This window comes from Peromyscus maniculatus, chromosome 5 (assembly GCF_049852395.1).
Source record: "Peromyscus maniculatus bairdii isolate BWxNUB_F1_BW_parent chromosome 5, HU_Pman_BW_mat_3.1, whole genome shotgun sequence".
In the NCBI taxonomy this organism is placed as follows: Eukaryota; Metazoa; Chordata; class Mammalia; order Rodentia; family Cricetidae; genus Peromyscus; species Peromyscus maniculatus.
The window spans coordinates 55,732,732-55,747,967 of NC_134856.1; the positions used below are offsets into that span (position 1 = coordinate 55,732,732).

At 53.8% G+C, this 15,236-nt stretch overlaps 1 protein-coding gene across 1 annotated transcript in view; it reads left to right on the top strand.

Moving 5' to 3' along the window:
- Znf469 (zinc finger protein 469) overlaps window positions 1-15,236 on the top strand; it is a 42,052-nt gene that overhangs the window by 925 nt on the left and 25,891 nt on the right. The gene's annotated exons all lie outside the window — the stretch shown is intronic.

Below are 15,236 nucleotides of genomic sequence, written 5' to 3' on the forward strand. Positions count from 1 at the left end.
CGCTGCCAGCTGACCCTGGTCCAGTTCTGCCTGTTAGAGGGATGAAGGTGTGTTGAGGCCTCTGTGTCCTGCACTGTCCCAACTGTCTTGACTCAGCCAACACCCAAGTCCCGAAAATAACAAGACAAGCAAGTAAAATGCCTGGGCATGTTGACAGGGCTAGCTGGGGAGAGCAGGAACTGGGCAGGGGGTCCCTTTAAGATGACAGCCTTCTTCTGCCGCAAGCTTGGTCCGAGGGGTCCCAGACAGCTGGGCAGAGCCAACAGAGTGTGCCTTCCTAATTGTGAATGGAAAGACAGCCCAGAGTCGCTGTGAGGTACAGCCTGAAAGGTACAGGTGAGAGCCAGTGAGTGGACTCCTGACGGGCAATATCCCAGGCTTTGTGAAGGTCAGCAAGTTCCAGGATTTCAGAGCCAATGAGGGCTCTAAGGTCGTGAACTTACAGCCCGCATCAAGGTTCTGGTCTCCACAAGACCCCACCCTTCAGGTCATTAGCTGCTTGCAGGCCTCCTGTGATGGGATCTCACCTCTTCAATAACAGCCTGCGCCTACTGTCCTGCCAGGAGTAGGGGATCTGTTTAAGTCTGGCCCAGAGCTCCTAGCTGTCAGTCATCTGGAGTGACAGGCAACATATTAAGCTAACTCACACAGCTGCCCTTGGTGAAGTTAATAGTATGCCACTTCCTACCAGGTCTTTGGAGTGTGTAACTTTTCTGACTTGGCACTGCAGGCCAGGAAGCATCCTGCCACCACCCTTGGGAGACATGCCCTGGGTCTCGGCATGCCCCTCACCCTTGTTAAACACCCGGGTGGCCTGGAAAGCAGAGGCTAAGCTACCCACTTGCTGACACTCATCTGCAGCTTGGGCTTCTGGGCCGGTCCTCCCACCCCTCTTGAGAAGAATTCCATCTCTGTGTCTGCTTCCTCCTCTAGAACTGTAACCGGGTGTGGGGGTGGGGCATGTCTTCAAAAAAGTACCCATGGTGGGAACATTTAGGGCAGGTTGTGTGGCCTTGGGCAAGTCACCAAAGCTCCCGGGGGCCTGGGTAGCAGAAAGATGGGAAAGACCTGTGAGGGTGTAAGGTTCCAGCTGACGGTCAATGTGGGGCAGGTAGCCAGGACGCACGATGCCGTCTACTTTTCCTCCGCAGCCTTCCATCTGGCCCCCCCCCTTCACCCTCATTTCCTCCTGGAACTCCTGAGTGAAAAAGGATGAAGAGTGAGATCACCCGCAGTGCAGCCCCTACCTCACACACCCACCCTGGGGACCAAGCCCAGGACCCCCTCATTTCCCTTCTCACCTGGGACACCTCCCATTCTGTCCCTGTCCTCACTGGCCATCACCAGAGGCAGGTGAAATGGTGTCCCTCCCCCAAAGGAACAACACTCCCAACATGGTCCAGCCCATTTCCAAACAGCATTCTGCTCCCTCTGACTCTGACTGACACCCTCAGCCCCATTCTGGGTGGAGCTGACCGGAGCAGGGCAAGAGGGCGATACCAGGTGGGCTCTGGGCTGTGTGTGGAGGTGAGATGGCCTACCTGGAAAGGTTTCTTTGGCCTCCCCCTTTCTATTTATGCATGCCATTCACCCTGGGGGCTGGGGCTGGGGCAGTGGAAGCTGTCTAGTGTTATCTTCCAGTCCCGTCATGAAGTCTGCCAAGAGTCCACCATTTCCAATGGCGGAAAAGTAGGTCAGTATAGGTGGGTAGATGTTCACTGCACTAGGGTGCTTTGCTCACCAAGACTCCACACACCCCAGGGCTGTTTCCTCGCTCGCAGAGGAGCACTTCTTCTTATGTATGAAAGCCCCCACATTGGCCTCATGTCTGTGCTGTATGTGAGGGGCTGTTTTTGCTTCCAAAGACTTCACTCAACCTAATTAGTTGTGCATATTGGAAACTGACCTCCCTTCCCAGAGACCCAAAGAGCCAAGGCAGCCATCATTTCCGACTTGGGATCCCCTCCTCAGGTGTTGTCTTCTAGTGTGTACATCTCTCCCCCATGGTATGGGAAAGGGTGAGGAGCCAGTGGTGAGGCTACTGGAACCCACCCAGAGGTGCTGCAGGCCTGGCTTGCCTGTGGTCAGCAATGAGTTCCTGAGTCCAGATGTTCTTCAGAGCTGATCTCTGCTCCTCTCTCTCGCTGCTGCTGCTGCTGCTGCTGCTGCTGCTGCTGCAGCTCGTACTGAGTCCAAACTGGAGCACGTGTGCCTGGCAGAGTGGAGCTGGGGCCCGTGACCTGTCTTTAAACCATATGCTTCCATGTCCAGCCTGGCAGGATTGAAGTGGTCTCTTAGAATTACACTGTTGTTTAAATGGAGCCTGCTCTAGGGAGGCAACGCCCAAGCTAAGCTCTGCTTATGAGCATGGAGAGGCTACAGGGAGGCTTGTCTGAGGACACTGGCCATGCACCCAACACCCAGCCATTCTAGACTTCCCCTAGCCAGTCCTTCCCATCACCCAACGCTTAAAGAAAGAGGGGTGCATTGTCTGCTGAGAGCTGGGGACCAAGTTCTCCTTTCCTCTAGGTGACTCTCAGCCCCCACCCCGCCTCCGCTCAGTCCTGCTTCTTCCAGATCAGAGGGGTGAGCCCCATGGGTGAGAAGAATGTAAGCCTCTGAGCTCCAGGCCTACTTCCTTTTCTCCTGGCCCCTGCAGTATACAAGACCAGGGCGGGCTTGGAGCCATGGTCTGCAAAAAGTGGCCAGAAATGGGAGGCCACTCTGCCTGACCCCTCCCTGACCTAGGACCTTAGGTGACTGAACAGACTCTTTATCTGACTGAGAGAGAGCAAAGACAGGTGAGAGCTTTGGTAAATGGCTTCCCACGTGAGTTGCTGGAGACGATGCCCAGGAGACAGGCTGAGGAAGCTCCTCCTCCCATCCCGGCTCCTCCTGCTGGTGCCGGTGCCAGTGACAGAATGGGGGACATTCCGTCCCCTGGCTGCCTCTCACAGTGTCTGTCCTGTCTTTGGCTGCTCCGGGGCTGGCATCTCAGCCAGCCACCTAACAGAGTCAACATTCATGAGCAGCAGTCAAGGCCCCGACCGGCTGGGGCACTGCAGCGCCTGCAGAATGTGACCGTTAGGAGCGCCCCTGAGCGGCATTTTCCACATTCCTCGGGGGCCACCCGGCCAATCTGGCCTCAGCTGTGTGTAAACAGGCTGCTCTGCAGGACCTGGATGTGGCCACTGGGCACACGGGAGCAGGAGCATGGAGTGCTGAGGCTACGGCTGTCCAGGCCAGGTCAGCCTGCTGGTCTGGTCCTGGAAGAAACAGCTCTTTAGGCAGAGGCTGGGGTGCAAGCTGTGGTGGGTACCATCCCTGTCCATGGCAGCCTACAAGGCAGGGGCTTCCCCGCCCCCCACTTACCATACAGCACCCTTTCAAAGTGTAAAGTTCTGTGGGCTTTAGTATGCTCACAGTGCTGTGCCATCACGATCTAGTTCTAGAACATTCCATCCCCTCCCCCCAACTCCTCCCAGCCTCCAGCAACCGCTAATCTCCTCTTTACCTCTATGGATTTGCTTATTCTGGACATTTCGTGTACATACACTCATGCTCTGTGGCTTTCTGTGTCTGGCTTCTCTCACTGGATGTCATGTGTTCAGAACTTGAGAGCTGGCTGCCTCCCTCAGAGCTTCGGCCTGTGTATGGCTGGACAGTGTCCTGCTTTGGGCACCATGTACCCGTCACTGCAGCAGATGTGTGGTCACTATGCATCCTGCTGCTGTAGACGTTTGTGTTCAGGTGTTTGTGTAGGCAGGTGTTTTTATTTCTCTTGGGTAATCCCTCGTGGACGTACTGGGCCCATGGTTGCTCATGAAGAGCCATCAAACTTCGTTTCCCACCATGCCTGTGCCTTGTCACATCCCCACAAGCCAGTGACCAATAGGAGCCATTTACTCCTTTCTGAGGATGAGGACCATGGACTCTTGTGGATAATGCATTGTTCAGGGTCGGATTCCCACTCAGCAAGGCCAAGAGAGCAGTGTTCAGGACTCAGCCACATCTAGGGGACAGTTCTGTGCTGTAGGAGGCTCTATCCTGTCCCTCCTAAGAGGCCAGAGCCTCCACTTGCTCACCTCCCGCTGGGCTGGTGCTCCAGCCTCTGCGCAAAGTATGCCGTGTCTCCCTCATGAGACCCAAGCGACCCAGACTCCTGCAGGAGACTGGGCCTTGGGGAGGGATCCTAGAACATGATCAAAACCGCATCCTGTCAATCCTTCTTGCAGCCTCCTTCAAGGGAGCTGGCATCTGACTAGGGTCACTGGGTGTCAAAGACAGTGAGTGGGCTGTCAGACCCTTGGGAGCCCCTTGATCATGGCTCTGAACTGCCATTGCGTGTGGGAGAGCTTCTTGTGCTGCATAGAGAATGGGGCTTTCAAAGGTAAACCTGTCTCCATCCTGGTGGGTCCCTGATCCCATCCTGCAGATCTTGACCTGGCTCTGGAATGCACTCAGGAGAGGCAGACCAAGTGGACAGGATACACACAGTTCTTGGTGAGGCACATGCCCCAAACTACCCAGTGATACGTAATGATGGTCAGGGGGACTAGGCCAGGCCACCTAAACCCCTGTGGGCCCTGGACAGGAAGTCGCCACTACACCGTGTGTTTCTGCCGATGTAGCCAGGGCAACCGTGTCAGGTGGATATGGACTTGATATGGGGAGGGCTGGGGCTTACATGACAAGTCCCTGATGCTGGCACTAGGCACGTATCCAGAGAGAGTCTGGAAGCCAGGATGCACTTCAGGGACAAGTGCCGTGACAGTTCACTGTGCCAGGAACGCAGGCTGGGGGAGGAGGGGACATGGACGCAGCACCCCATTGGGGAAGCTGAGGAGAAAGACTCCAAGGTAGTTCTAGGAAATGCAGGGAGAACGTGGACAACCTGCCTGGGAGCCCAAGCCAGTGCAGAGCAATAGCCCAGGGACTTCCCCACCTTTAGGGCCCAGAGTATGGCCCAGGGGAGGTGCTGAGGCCAGGGTCTACAGGGGGAGCAGGACTCTACCTGAGATTTCATCTCCCCAGGAGCAGGCTGCTCTTGCCCTGTTTTATAGGTGAGGAAATGGAAGAACAGAAAGTGAAGTGACTTGCCAGGGAAGATTTATGATGCCTGCCATCAGGAGCCCGGGACCTATACATGTGTGTGCAGCTGAAGGGCCCAGGTGCTCTCAGAAGCTCGCATGAAAAGTTTCTCTGTAAAGTGCTGCTCCAGTGGGTACTGGCCCAGTGTAAGGCCACCAGGGCCATGCTGTGGTTTGTCACCCAGGGCTTGTTCTGTGGATATCAGGCCAGGCCCATGGTACCTGTACTGCCCCAGCCTGAGAACAGAACACATGTGGCCAGGACATACTTCATCCAAAAAGTATAAATGTGGTTGGTTTTGGTTTGGTTTGGTTGGAGTTTTGTTTTGGGGTGTGTGTGTGTGTGTGTGTGTGTGTGTGTGTGTGTGTGTGTGTGGTCAACCTCAGGTATTATTCCTCAACTATCATCCACCTTACTCTTTTTGAGACAGGGTCTTTTACTGACCTAGAATTGGCCAGTTCGGCTAGGCTGGCTGGCAGGGACTCCACCTGTCCCCGCCTCACCGGTGCTGAGATGACAAGTCTGCACCACCATGCCTGACTTTCCTTGTGGGTCCTGAGGATGGAAGTCAGGGTCTCATACTCACTGCGAGCGCCTTTTTGACTGAGTCAGCTCCCCAGCCCTGGCCATTCATTTTGGATGCTGTACATAGAACATAGTTATAAAGAGTTTTGCTTTGCTGTGTGTTGGTGCTGGATGATACATTCTCCTTCTAAATCTGGGATTCCCTATGTCATTATACCCGCTTGGCTCGTGGCTTTGCACTGAGAGTTTCCAATGCCTTTACCCACTGACTAACAGCCATAGTGCTCTGCCTCTCTGTGCTTTTGCTCAGGAATCGCCTGCACACCTGGTTGGCCAGCTACAGGGTGAGGTGTAACCCTGCCATTCCCTTTGGAGTAGGTAGCTAACAGAGACCAAGAAGACAGCCCAGTGCCTGAGGACCCAGGGAAGACTCCCTAGAGCTATAGGTCTGTGAGCTGGCTTTTGAAGGATGACAAAAGTTTGTCAAGCATTCATAATAGGACACAGGAATCTGAACAAAGGAGGCGGCATGTGCAAAGGCCCAGAGACACGTCCCAATGGTGTATCCTGAACGCCCGGTGTTTCTTGCCCACAGCTATTCATGCACAGCTCCTGTCTGTACCCCCCACCACTGCCCAAGAACTCAGTCCACACCAGCTGGCCTCTGTGTTGCTGTTATGAATTAGCAAATGGAATGGGGCTATGGACCCCCATGTTACCCATCATCTGTGAAGCCCCAGCAAAGCCATACTTGTTGAGAACCTATTTCCTCGACTTCCCAATAGAGAGACAGGATGTAACAACTCTGGGAGAACCAAGAGTATATGCTGAGTCCCAAGGGGACAGCACTGGCACCAATGGACGGGGCTCAGAAGTGTTGTAGGTCAAAGTCACCAAGTCATTCCAGGGTAATTTAGGGTATGTTAGATTTATTTGTGTGCTATGAATGTGGTTGTCCATGTCTCTTACCTCTGGCATTCCTGATCTGGGTCTACCTCTGGGTAAAGCCCTTGGAACAGCATGCCCAGACATCTGTGGTCCAAGAGAAGCCTCCCAGATTGTGTTGTCTGCAGGGCTCTCCTAGGGACATCATGATCAGCCTTGGTGTCACCCTAACAAATGAAGGAGACCAGGATCCACTTCTCAGGCTGACCCACACTTCTTACTGGAGAGAAGGCCTGCAGAGAACCAAGAATCTGCATCCACAAGCCTTGCCTAATGGAGGGGCTCATCACAGCCACCTCTGAGGCTTTCCTGAGAAATTTCTCACTTTGGAGCATGGGTAGCTGATCTGGGAATTCTGAGAATGTCCAAACACTGTGTGGGCTCTGGTCAGAGCTGCTCAAAACACAGGATCATATACAAAGGCAGAAGCTGTGGGTAACATATGGACATGACAGGAGTAGCCTGATGTCTTTAATCCTTTCGATCTTCACACTAGCCCCCCTTCTCTCGTTCTTGGACCATGACACCAGTTGAGGATTGTCCCCATTCAAAGTTAAGGGCCAGCAGAGCCCTAGTGCAGAGGGGCCTCTGGGTGTGGATGTGGGATGAGTCGGGATGTGGGTGGATAAGTTGGTCCCTACAATCTCAGTAAACATCTGGCCACATGGCCCGGCAGGAACCTGACCTTGTGGGCACCACTCAGCTGGCAGCTGTGACCACTCTATAAATATATTCTGAACTGGACCAGCCCAATTGCATTCCTGCCTCCGCACCCCAAGTGCCCTCCCAGCGGAAGACGGGCCGCCAGGGGCCTTGTGCCTGGCCAGGCAGTCACTCCTGGTGAGTGGGAATATGTCCACCCTGGGGTCAGCTCAGGGCTCACAGCATCCGATTGTTATCTGAGTACCCACAGCCTGCCCAGTACCGGCGTCTGCATTTAGCTTGGGGAAAGGCTCCCGTGCCGGCAGCCTGCTTTTCTTGGACGTCTAAGCTGTGTTTATGCCAGGCTGGAGCCTGGGGAGTAATTAGAGTCTCTAAGGGACCTGCCTGCCCTGGGTGGCCAGGGTCTGGGCACCAGTGCTGCCAGAGCCAGGGACCCTCTTGGGGAAAGGGGCAAGGTGGGATTGGCCGAGGCTAAGCAGACAGCATTCGGCAGAAGGGGACTTGGAGTGGGATCAGCCCTGAAGTGGTGAGCTTTGTTGAAGTATGTTACCTCTTAGAGCCTCTGATTCCCACATTTATCCAGAGATCACAGGCTCAGCCTTTTTTGAACAGGGTGAGGCTGGCAGCTGATCTGAAAGCCTTTGCACGCTGTGGGCTGGCCCCAGTGCCCCCCATTATTGTTCCCACAAAAAGTAGAGTTGGTACTATGTCGCCAGACTCTCACTCAGGGGTACCTTAGGTACATGTGTCTAGCCAAGGTCACCAGGGCTCTCAAAGCATGAGCATGCTGGCTTCAGGCAGAAGGGGCCACATCCTCACCTGCACCTGCTGTACAAGATGAGTGTGACATCCAGTGTCCTTTCAGAAGTTGTAGTGGCCACATGAGGAAAAGAAATGGGTGGCAGGGCCTTGATGGGTATGATTTATAACAAACCACTTATATTCCACATGAAATCTGTATTTTTAAGTATCTGAGATATGTTTTCTGATTTTTAACTTCAAAGGCAAGGATCTGTTTGTGTATGCTGCATCTTGGGAGCCACACATGGCAGGGAGCAATGAGGGGTAGATCTGGGGGACACAGGACAGATATCCCAACCCTCTCCCTTTGAGCCATTCCTAGAGTTGTCTCTGGGTGGTTTCCCCAAGACACTAGCTGTGAATTGTCATTGACTTGGTTCTAAAGACCAGGGGACATCAGGTGTTCAGAGTCAGAGGATTCCAAGTCTCCCAGAGAGTGACTGTGGTATCTAGAGCACTGAGCATGCTAGAGTCTGTTCAATGTATGATCTGTGGTCACTGCAGATACCCCACATCTACTGCACCCATGACCCTCTCAGCAGCCTTTCCTCCCTTCCATTCTATAGGTGCCTTTACTATGCCTCATCCTCTGTGGCAGCTTTACCAGCACCAGCTTCTCTATTCTGAGATCCAGACTTTACTGCCAGCTTGCCTCCTGCTGCTTTGGGATCCCTCCCATGGCTCCCCTGGGAATGAGTTATCTCTAGCAACCTTTCACCTAGAGAGAGTTTCAAGCAAGAGGAAGTTTTTCTTATGACTGTGGTGAGCCCATTGGAGAGCACCATGGGCAGGCAGATACATACATTTCATAATCCTTGTGAACACCTATACTTATGTCACTATATGTTATTACATAAATGACATGTAACTATATGTACATGTATATATTGTCACAGGTATGTACTATATATTTTTATGCATTACTTGGTTATTGAGTTTGAGTGTGCCATTCTTGACTATATCAAACATTGTTTGGGACTTTGCCCTGATTTTTGGTGCCTGTCCCCTCATAGTCACCCTGTGGCAGGTGACAATATTATGCCACCTCCCACTAGGGCATCAGATGCTGAAGTGAGATTGCACGACCCCACAGGCAGGCAGGATGACTACCAGTGCATAAACTCTAAAGCCAGTCTCCTGCACTCTGCCCTGGGTGGTCTACAATCCAGGGAAGCCACAGGCACATGGCACCTGGAGCAGATCAGCAGCGTATGTCGGCGGGCATCTTTGGCCTGGATCAGCTGGAAACAGGTGCCACATCCAGAGAGCTCTTGCTTTGTCTCCAGCACCTGTGCCCAAATGCTGTGGCCCTGGCTGTGCAAGTGCCCTGGGCAGGGCAGAGTGCGGCCCTCTGCTGACAGTTAGTGTCCAAATGGCAGAGGAGAGTGAGGGCATCTGCTGCGTGGACTCAGGTTCCACATTCAGCAAGCGGAGGGTCCCAGAAAGCACCAAGCTCATCTGTCATTTCTAGGTCCTGCTGCACATTTGACCCTGTCTCCTTTCTCTCCATGACCCTGCCCTTTAGTCAACTGTCCTTGTACTCCAGACTTAAGTTTGAACAATGGAAATACAATTCAGACATCACAGAAGGGAAGTTACTGTCTTGTAAGCCCAAGATACATGCACGGAGTGGGTTTCAGACAGAGGTATATCCAGGTTCCCTGGCAGCGCCATCGGAATCAGCCACATCCCTTGGCCCATTCCGGCTCCAGTCTCCAGAGACCCTCTTCAGGGTAGCTCAGAGACCACTCACCTCAAGCAATTTCCCTGATCTGTGATGGACAAGCTCTTCTGCAGACAGCTCTAGGTCACATCTGTCCTGAGACCTGCAGTATGATCAGCCCCTCCCAGGGCTCTGGGGTGGGAGTGCCCTTCTTCCCCATCCTGCATCCCTTTGTCCCCAGATCTCTGAGGCTGTCATCTTGACTAAGATGACTGGCAGGGAAGACACAGTGGTCTTCCCTGCCACAGAAGACACAGGGAAGAGAGGCTGGGTGGTGAATTTCAAGCTCTCAGGGCAGGAAGGCAAGGGCACGACTCTGCTAAATTAGCAATATTGGCCATCCTGTGGACATGAATTTGGTGTTAATACATACAGGAATGTGCGTTTTCAGTATGTGAGGTAGACAAATTGAAGGACAGGATGGGAAGACAGGTGATGGGAAGATGTATGAGGGTGTAGATTACACAGATGACCAGTGAATGGATGGAGAGAGAATTGATAGATGCATAGAAGACAGAGGGATAGATGATTAAAAAAAATAATTAGTGGTGGATACTCCTCTGTGACACTTAGATTTGAACAAAGATTTCACGGCCTGAGAGTTGAGGGTCCCCACTGGAGAGGCCTGGAACTCTGTGCCACAGACCAGTTGGAGCTGTGTGTGGGCATGGGCACCAAACTCAACAGCGGTATAGGTGCCTGTGCCCACCTCCCACTGGGCCTAGAGATCAGAATGCTGTACCTGTCCCCGTGTACCCTGCCAGAGGCTGTTGCAGGGGCCGCAGGGTGCTTGGCAGCTGAGTGGGCAGAGGCCTTCAGTAGGCAGCTACACAGAGCCTGTTAGAAAAGATGGAACAGGGGCCGGGCGGTGGTGGTGCACGCCTTTAATCCCAGCACTCGGGAGGCAGAGGCAGGCGGATCTCTGTGAGTTCGAGGCCAGCCTGGGCTACCAAGTGAGTTCCAGGAAAGGCTCAAAGCTACACAGAGAAACCCTGTCTCTAGAAAAAACCAAAAAAAAAAAAAAAAGATGGAACAGGAGCCGAAGGCTTTCTGTCTACAAAGCAAACACCTGGGAAGAGGGTCCTGTGCTCAACTTGGCCTTGGATCCCAACACCTGTGTGTGATGCTGCACTCAGAGGCCAGCTCTGTGGCCTCGAGCTCTTTAAGGTAGCAATGAGCACTGAGTCTTCCTCAGGACTAGCCCTGTTCTTACACCCTAGAGGAAGGGTCTCAGAGTGGGCCAGACTTGGGCACAGAGCCCCTGCTGCAGACCCTTCCAGGAACTGTCCTTCGCCGTCAGAGAGGTCAGGCAGGAAGCTGCCTCAGAGAAAAAGAGTTCAGCCATCTGCAGCTTCTCGTTCTCCGCAGTTTGGGGTTCTCTGCTCTTGCCTAGCCACTCGTGGGGCTGCTTTCAGTTGGCAGCTGGATTCTGAGTTCAACCCCTGGGGGCATTTTGGGGAGTGCCAGGGCCCTCTACTCCCCTCTCTCTAGATGAGAGCAGAAACAAACAGCAAGGCTCCATTGCCCAGACTTTCAGGATGTCACTTCCTATTGGTGAAATTATTAGGGCCATTCCACTTAGTTAAAAGGAAGATTTATTTAGTGGGTAACTTACAAAAAGGGAAAGGTAGGTCGCAGGGTCTGGGGAAGGTGTATCGCAGTCCAGCGGTGTTCTCTGGAGCTCTGCTCCGTCCACCTCCACCGTTCAGCGTCCCAGCACAGAGAGGTCCCACAGAGAGAGCGCTCGCCCATCCAGCTCTTGGGTCTTCAGGTGCCTCCCCTGGCCCCGCCTCATAGGCGTGACAGTTGCCAGAGTCTCAATGGGGGTTGGAACTTCCAGATCCAAGCTGGAATGGCTACCCACTACATCTTCCTCCTGTTTATGTTAGCCAGCCTGGGCCCTGGGAAGGGGACATAGTCCCTGTCCTGACGTGAGGTGCCATACACCCTCGGTGGCCACATGATGTTCCCTGTGGTGTCCCTTGGCTCAAAGATGGCAACACTAGATGTTGAAACAAGCGTGGGTGAGAGGTTCTCTACGGTGGGTGGTGTGGGAGCCACAGATGGCCAGGGAATACAGCATGCATGAGCCTATGTGAGGGGACAGGGGCATGACCGCGATGGTTGCCCTCCAGTGAGCCCCATAGACACAGGAACCTGATGACCTGATGTCCAGAATCGCCCTTGGTGTCTGCACTGCTCTGGATCTATGCATCTTAACAGCCGGTGCCTTTGGGGGAGGGGGTGACTACAGCGGCTGCCCTCACCTTTCCCCTCACTGAAGTCTCAGGATGGGTAAGCTGGAGCCAGGCCCCTGGGCAGCAGCGCCCTCCCTCTTCGCCCCTTCCCAGGGCTCTGCAATGCTGGACTCAGCAGATGAACAGGAGTCTGGGACACAGTGATGTGTCGGGGAAAACAGCTTCCAGTTGTCTGCTTTGGCTTCAGGGGGTGGAAGCATGGTGGCCCTGCCCCGGGGAGCTGTGGACTGTGTGACCCCTCCTATCCTTCTCTGGACCTGGATTCTTGTCCAGGAACCCAGGGATTGTGTCATTGATGCCCTGGCAGGGATTAATACAAGAGTCAGCCCAAACAGATGTGGCAGTAGATCTTGGGGTCAAGGTGGCATCAGGGAGCCATGTTCACTGTGGGGTCAGGTAGCAACTGGGGGAGCTCTTCTGTCACTTTGTTCCAGAGCCATTGCTGAGGCCCAGAGTCCACAGAAAAGCCTTCTGGGATTGCAGACCTAAGTTGGATTCTAGTTCTACACCAACCAAAGGGGTGACCCTGAATTTCCATCCCTTGATAGGATGGATGGTTAATGGATGGGTGGCCCTGAAATACAGCCTCTGGGGCCTAGCATCCATATGGCCCCGCCATCAGGAGTTCAGAAGAAGAGCTGCATACACACACCCAGGCCAGCAGCTCACGGCCTGGCTGAGGGACTAGCCAGATGGACAGCAGCTGCTCTTCCCGATGGAAGAGTGAGGTGGACAGGCCCACAGACAGGCCAGGGCCCACGTTCAGCCTCTGCCTCCCTGGGATCATTCTCCTGCCTGCTGGCCAGGCCAGGAAAGAACCCCATCTGGGCTGCTGTGGGTCATGGGAACTCCAGGCCAGGTGGCCCCCCTGGAGCTTGAGTCCCTTCTCTCAGCTGTGAAAATAGCAGTGACATCAGGAGGGCAGTCCACACCAGTTCCACACAACCTCCTTAAAAAGCAAAAAATTTGTATATGTGGTGTGGTATGGGTGTGTGTGGGTGTGTGTGTGTGTGTGTGTGTGTGTAGGTAGATAGGTAGGTAGGTAGGTAGGTAGGTAGGTGAGTACCATCTGCCAGGCACTGTACCAAACACAAGAAACACAGCAGTGACCCTGTCCCTGCTTCCCGGAGCTTCCTGCTGATGCAAATTTACCCTGTCTTCTTGGGCTAAGGACTTACTCCTACCCATGCTGAGGTCTTTGCGTTCTGAGCAGACACTGCAGCCAGACCACAGATTCACAGATGTACAGGAGAGAACTTTGTGGGAGGTGAGGCCTGAGGTGCCTGTGGGGAGAGGGTGCTCCATGGCCATGTTGCATCTGAAGAGCCCCACAGAGATAGCTATGTCCCTGCCTCAGTTTACCCTACGTAAGTTTATATTTACCCCGGCATGAACCCCTTTGTGGTTGATGGATCTGTGTCTGCACCAAGCTGGCCTCATCTCTCCATGGGCTGGCTCCCTTCACCGCTTCATTTTACCAGAGGGGAAACTGAGGCTGGAGGGCCAGTCCAAGGACACTGAAATTGTTAGGCAATGCCAGGGCTCTGCTGACCAGTGGCCATCTGTGGCTGAGAACAGGGAGCCCTACCCTCCAGGGAGATGGCAGCAGAAACTACCGGCCACAGACATCAGAACGCAAAGCCGTGGGTATAAGAGAGTCCACAAGAGCTGAGTGAGAGGAGAGGGCAAGGAGGGGAAACAGGGTAAGGGAGGTCAATGAGGAGAGGGCAAGGTGGGGAAACGGTAAGGGAGGCCAATGAGGAATCAGGCCAAGCCGGTGACCCTGTACAAGGTGACTCAAGCTGCTGGTATAGATCCACCCTGGACTATGGTAAGTCGGGGATTCACTCCTGTATGTGAAATGGATGTTCCCTGTATATCCAGCAGGGTGACCACGTGTCATGGTTTCCCTCGAACAGTCCCTGAGGTCCCATCCTGGCTGGCCCAGTCTTTCCTGTTTTAACTCAGTTCAGTGGCCTCTAAAACCCTCTGGGTTGGTGCCTGGCCCTGGGCATGTCTTAGACATGTCCCTGGAGATGCACAAGGTTGTCTTAACTGCAGTGGAGTTAGCCAGGCCGGTCATGGTGACCACTGTCCCACATGCTGCAGACCTGCTGCTGTCTCGAGAGCAGTGGGGGACAGGGAGAGGCTGCCCTCGGCGCTACAACAGCTTCATAGCAGTGGGATTTGATTGGGGGCAACTCAGAATGCCTCCAGAAACAGCCAGAACTTCCCTCATGATGGCTGTTCTCGTGTGTTTACTATAGATCATTTTTAAACTTTCACAGAAGCAGCCAGAGAGGTGCCATATGCCTCACACCCAGCCACCAGACAGAGGTGGTACAACCCCGGGTATCTGGCTTCATCAGCTTGCGTGCCTCACTCACTCTGTATTGTTAAAGGACATCAGAGATGCCAGGCTATACTGCTGTAGGGAGGCCATATCACTGTAGAGACTTCTGCCAAGACAGCAGGTACCCTTCAGGGTGTGACAGACATGAGAGACAGGGCTGGCATCCACACGGTGTGCTGACAAGCTGCCGGAGTGAGTTGGTCATCTGTGCGATTTCAGCTAGCGCAGTGTCATGGTGACTGTGTCCTTTCCTCAGCCTCTTGGAGAGAGGGAGGACCACAAGGAGACCCTACCCCAGCTACAAGGCAGGCCCTGGGGCTACCTGGAATCTTCTGAGACAAGAGTTCCTGAGCACTCACACACAAGCCAACGTATAACCGAATGCACTCCCCCAGCTGGCTTAAGCCTTCTGGTCTTGTGAATGTGAGGTGTGGGCACAGAGGGACACTATGGAAAGGAGGTACAGACAGCCAAGGTGGGCTAAGCAGGTGTTAAATGAGTATGGTTGTGAGGCTTAATCCCCACGACAGCCACATGGATGTGTGACAGACCCATGACACAGCGGTGAGTACCCAGAAGGACCACCTCTGAGTCCCCCACGTGGGTTCAGGTTAGTTAAACACAGGGGGAAAAATCCAACTCAATGTAGGCTTAGCAGAAAGTGCACCATTGGCCCAAACAGCCTGGCTATGGAGGGGTCCTTCGCGTGTAGCTAAATCCAGGAGATCAGACCTGGACTGAGAGGTGGGAGGGGGCAACTCCCCGGAGGAAACTTGAAGTGTTGCTGCCAGCAGCAAGAAGATGGGAGAGGGGACAAGGGGCAGATGGACACAACAGAGGGCCAGGGAGGAAAGAAGGCAGAGTAGGAAGCCCCCAG